This window comes from Acanthochromis polyacanthus, chromosome 3, assembly GCF_021347895.1.
Source record: "Acanthochromis polyacanthus isolate Apoly-LR-REF ecotype Palm Island chromosome 3, KAUST_Apoly_ChrSc, whole genome shotgun sequence".
Lineage (NCBI taxonomy): Eukaryota > Metazoa > Chordata > Actinopteri > Pomacentridae > Acanthochromis > Acanthochromis polyacanthus.
Genome location: NC_067115.1, coordinates 34,042,271 through 34,048,270, shown reverse-complemented (window position 1 = coordinate 34,048,270; position 6,000 = coordinate 34,042,271).

Below are 6,000 nucleotides of genomic sequence, written 5' to 3'. Positions count from 1 at the left end.
TCCTTCCAACTATAAACTGTGATGGAAAAAGTCCAGGTGCTGATTTTTTAATATATGCTGGGCGGAGAAGAGAAAACTGGGGTGCATAAAGAGAGAAATCCACTCAGGAAAGTGATGGCCGCCACAGAGCGTTCAAAGACTTAAGCTCTGCATTTGAATAACAACACCTCTGAGCCCCCTCTGGTAGAAACATCTCAAGCAAGAATTTGTCACTCTCCATTTGAACTTTTCCCTCGTCATTTCCACACTTCTATGATGAATCATTCAGAACGCCGAGCTCGAAATGAGACCAGACAGGACAGAAACTTGCCTCATATTGAGCATGCAGCAGCCAGCCCAAGTCCAATTTCCGCTCAACAATGCAGGACTTTGATCAGTCTCTACGGCTGATTTAGGATGTCACTACTAACTGTCTATCACTCCCACACAGCCCCTCCAGGAGCAGGAGAGTTCAGGCGTGCAGGGATTGGGACATGCCAGGAAATCGGGGATAGGCGACGTTGGAACCGGTGGCAAATCAAAGACACACGTCAAGCCAGCTCTGCCCTGGTGCTACTTTCAGACACAGGACTCTGCTAACATGATAGCACTCAAGTTAAGTTACATTTTGTGTTTTTCTTCTTGCTTAAGAGACAAAAATCATCAGTAAATTGATTCTATTTACAAGTAATGTCTGCAGCTTGCTCCTTCTTGCCCCAGAGCTCCATTGTTTTCCACAATCTATTAACAATGTACCAGTGAGCTCCGCCATTGTACTGGATGACTCTATTCCACAAACGCTCTTCTGGTGCTGTAAATACTCACTAGATTATCAAATCTGTAGCTGAAAATAGTCCCCAACAAAGACATTGTTTACTTCAATTTCAGAAGCAGTTGCTAAAAACCACAATGCCCAGCTGTTTAAGGAAATGATTTAGCTTGTTTTTGTTCTTCTAACAAAAGTATGTACTGTGTTCTGTTTTTTAAAACCTGCCTCAGTAGAAATAAATATGCTTAAAGCAGGGTAGGAAAGAGTAAGAGCCAGATTATAGGGCTGTTTTGGCATTTTTTCAGTATTTGTTGCCTCATTTTATTGATAAATCCCTAACACACCGATTTAAAAGCAGAGGAGGCTTTTCAGATACAAAAAGAATCTATTTGTTCCATGTGCAGAAGGTCACACAGTGAAAAAAAATGTGACAAAGATGGGAATGTTTTGGTCAAAAGGACCATCATCTGCTCAACAAAGCAGCAGACCACGACACTTTAGAGAGAAATAAACTGTCGGACAAACAGGAATGATCAGCAGTAGGTGCTTTGGATGATCGGGGAGTGATCACATGACCAGGAGTGACTACACAGACATGAATGCATCTATGCACCATGCAGCTGACACTCTTTGCCTCTTGGTTGAAGTTTCAAACAGGATATTTGCAGCTTTATCTTTTTAAATATCTGTTAGCTCTGAATAGCGTTTTACTCAGTGGGAGGAATCGTACAGTTAGAGTAGCACTGCGTGTGAGCAAAGCATGAGTCTTTTTTAATGTTGCACAACTCAATGAAAAGACAATCCCTCTGTCTCTCACTGTCACATATTAGCTTTGTTGCTCTTGACTCCCTGTGGCCATTATGTGAATGGGACCTGTGCCGGTTCTGTCACACTTTGATCATTCCTGTTATTAACCACTCACCCGATACAGCTGTCAGACCCGCTTCATAATTATAGTTTCGTATCACTTTGCTCCAAATGACAATAGAGGTTGGACATTATGGCGCAAACACCTTTGCAATCTACTGCTGTAGCTCTGCAACGAATGCCTCAAGTCTTTGGAACAACATGGCTCCACTTTTTAGGCCTGTCAAAGAGCTATGATAAAGACCGTAGTTTAAATGCCACCCCTCTCCTATTCATCATCCTTTTGTCCTCACACAATGCACATAAATCTATGCTCTCTTTTTTTCGCTCCAGGTCTAACTGGCACAAACAGAGATAGGAGGGTGTCAAAGGGAGCAGAGATCTGAATGCTTCTGTCAGTACAAATATAGCTTCACTGCCTTGGTGAGCTGTTTGGGAATTCTTGGCCCAGCTGTAGACAAAAACAGACATTTTCCATCATGGGCTATCCGGTCGCTCCATCTATTCCGAAATGTATCGTGACACAAGAATTAGCTGATCGAGTGATAATTTGAAAATGTCAAACTGCGCTGCACTTACAATCTTTGATTCACACTTCTCATTGGTGTTAAGCAGAAAGAAATGACAAACTTTTCCCTCCGTAGACAAGAAAATGGTGTGAAGGTTTGGTAATACAGCACTTTCTAATTTCATTTAATCTACTGTTAAATATGGTATCATAATAGTTGTTATGATAAATGGTTTGGAATGGGAACTAACTTTTAGCTGTGGATGTATAATGCTGTTTATACCCGAATAGTGTCCTATAATCTGTACTCCAGCACCTAAACTTGGCCTTCATGGTGTTGTCCTCAACATACAGACAATTAATGTCTTTCGTATAGTGTCAAAAACTGTAAATATCTGACTGTTAATTGCTCTGAACTGGGCGAAACCATTTCGCTTACAAGAAAATATAAATTAGGCACGGATTTACTTAAAGCTCAGTCCAAATCCAAAAGGGGATTCTTTACTCTCCATTCTGTGCTCTTCGAAACAGGAAATCCCAACAATAAATACAGGAATGTTAACATCCAGACGCACCGCATACAACCACCACTGGGTCTGCAGGATTAAGAAATATTCCACAGTGAGAGCCAAGGTGTGCAGTTAATCATTTAAGCTGGTATGTGCAAGGTTTTCTTTAATTAATTCAGATGGAGAAGGACTGTAGTGTTGGAGGATGGTAATGCAGAGAAACTGGTATATTTTGTAGCTGCAGATCGGCTCTATACTCTGTTGAGGGAATACTGAACAGCTTGCTGGGTCGCACTTGTCCTGGCTGACAATGGCAATAAAGTCTGTTAAAACAGCACTTTGGCAACAGTGCTTTTCACACCAAGTTTGTACAATCACACATTGAAATCAACAGCATTAGCCCATCAGTTTCACACTTCACTAGCCGGCCAATCTTCCCCGCTTTGCAGTGCTTGATTCAAATAAACAGCAGTTTTTTTCCCCAACGCCCTCCACAAAAACTCCACCATCTTTGGTGCGGTTCAAACATCATTTCAGTTTCATTGTTAACGGGAGGAAAGCTCCAACAATACACGGCAAAGGAACAACAGAAGACATTCATTCAGCTGCTGTCATTCAGAATCCCAAAATGGCATTGTTGGGAGACTGGCCTGTACTTGACACGCATTCATTCATTCATTCCCTCTAGCCGAGTTCAGTTCAATTTAATTTCAGCGTTATTTGTCCCAGAAAGGTAAATTGTTAGCATACAAATAGGCACGGGCATGCAGTGCAGAATAAAAGGCAAACAGAAACAATAGGCTGCGCCCACATAGATCAGAAGCAAGTGAATACTACAGAAATATCATACATTAGTGCACAGCAGGTAAGTAAAGGAACATTAGTCAGACACTTCACCTAAAATGGAAACGGTATTAAATGGACTTGAATTAAGTTTATTTGGGGTCTTAGACTGTCCTCAATCACTCCCTGCAAGCAAACACCAAGCTCAGCACAGAGGAGATTGGGGAGCGACAGTGATAAACTCCTCCACAGGAGAATCGGAGCCCACAGGTAGATTCTGAGATGGAGGCAGGGCTTATGAAAAACTGGACAAGCAGCAAAAGGGGAGAAGGGGTGTTTCCAGTGCAGGCCGAGCTCTAACGGCTCTATCTCCTACAACGCACCTCTAAACCATCGGGGGGAATAAAATATCTCATGAACTGAGATCTAAATCCACCTCATGTGCTGCAGCAAAACTTAGAGATGCCAGCTGTAACTCCAGCTCCACATATTAAAACACAAGAGCTCACTTGGAGCAGAGAGAAATTACTTATGAAATATTGTGTTGAGTTTATAAGCAGCAGATCACAGTGAGTTATGAATATTGAGGTTGCCAGTGAGTGCAGGTGTGCGGAGTAGCAGCAAAGTAAATAAGAAACTGTGCTGTCTAATGGTGATTTGAAACACAGTAAAACACGCCGTGATATAAACCTAATGAGTTTCTCTAGCGCTTAACTTTTTATTAAGTATGCAGAGGAAATCTGAACGTGACTAACAATTCTCTGTGCAACAATTGCTATGCTGAGTTTCCCTTAAAGCCATTATTACGGGAAAATAATATGAACGTTTTGTGTGAACGGCGGCACTCATGTTTACAATCCTAAAGCCATTATACAATAATATCCTCTACTTGAGACCCAATTTGCAGGGAGCCATTTGGCAACGCCGCAAAAAAACAACATCAGCAACCCAGGGGGAAATCTGCTAGAAACACCAACTGATTGCACAGCAGTCCAATACTACAACATGCAGTATTTCACCAGTATGCAAACTAGCAGCATTACAGAATCCTAAGCATGTGCAAGACAACAATAAAGACAATACCGACTGCAATTATGGGAAACTAATTTGGAATTAGCGTAAATATTGCCTATAATGAATGGCAGCAACATGAGCAGAGAAAGTGGAAGCCTGTATGTTACCAGCAAACATCAGAGCTGTGAAATAGCAATAAAGAAGGCAGCCTTGAAATAGACAGAGCCCATGTCTGAGCCTCTCATATACAAACATTTGCAAATGTTACAAGTGTGCTTGAGTCAGACAGATTCAATGAAATAATAGATCACATTTTTGCTATAGAATATGAAATAATAATCTAAACAAGTATATATACACAGTATGTTTTATTTGGGTTGAGCCCATTGCTAGACAATTTAATTTTGCCAAAAACTGATTGCGCACTTTGTCATCGACAGATGATTTATGTGTTTTAACTCACCTAACTATGTCTGTAGTGACAGCAATGGTGTGTCTTTATGAAACTTTAACATTTTCTTTACCCAATTATTATGACCACAAACATGTTTGCAGTGTATCGTCTAATGATGCCTCACAGCAGTATTATTTCCAATGTTTAGGCTGTATGTCTTCTGCATGCCTAATGTCCTTGTTTAGGCTGTTTACCAGGATTTATGGATCAGTTTTATTATGAAGAAATTCTCATTTGCAATCATCTTACGGGCCATAAACCTTAAAACACGATCCTCATGAATGAAATCAAGTCATGTAGATGCATTAGCAACATTTCACTCTCGATGTGGGGGCTGTTGCCACTTTTTAGCAAGTGGAGAACTGTGTAATATGAGCCGAGTTGGACCATTAAACCTACTACAAACTATAAACACAGCTGGATGTATGGAGTCACAGGAGTGCCAAATCAAAATATAAATAAATAAATGTGAAAATATAAAGAGAAATAAATAATTAAATAAATAAATGTGGAAATATAAAGAGAAATAAATAAATGTGGAAATATAAAGAGAAATAAATAAAAAAATAGAAAAAAACAGAAAAGGTAAAAGCAAAGACAAAATTTTCCTTTTTATTTATTTATTTATTTATTTCTCTTTATATTTCCACATTTATTTATTTATTTATTTATTTCTCTTTATATTTCCACATTTATTTATTTATTTATTTATATTTTGATTTGGCACTCCTGTGACTCCATATACATGTATCTATCCATCTATTAAATATTAATATCTGTCTGTTTTTTGTTGCATCCAGCCAACCCCTAGAGGCTGGATTGTAACATCCATCCATCCATTCTCTATACACTTTATCCTCACTAGGGTCGTGGGGGGTGCTGGAGCCTAGGCAGGGGACACCCTGGACAGGTCGCCAGTCTGTCGCAGGGCTACATATACAGACAAACAATCACACGCACATTCACACCTACGGACAATTTAGAGTCATCAATTAACCTCAGCATATTTTTGGACTGTGGGAGGAAGCCGGAGGGCCCGGAGAAAACCCACGCATGCACAGGGAGAACATGCAAACTCCATGCAGAAAGATCCCAGGCCAAGGCCAGGATTTGAACC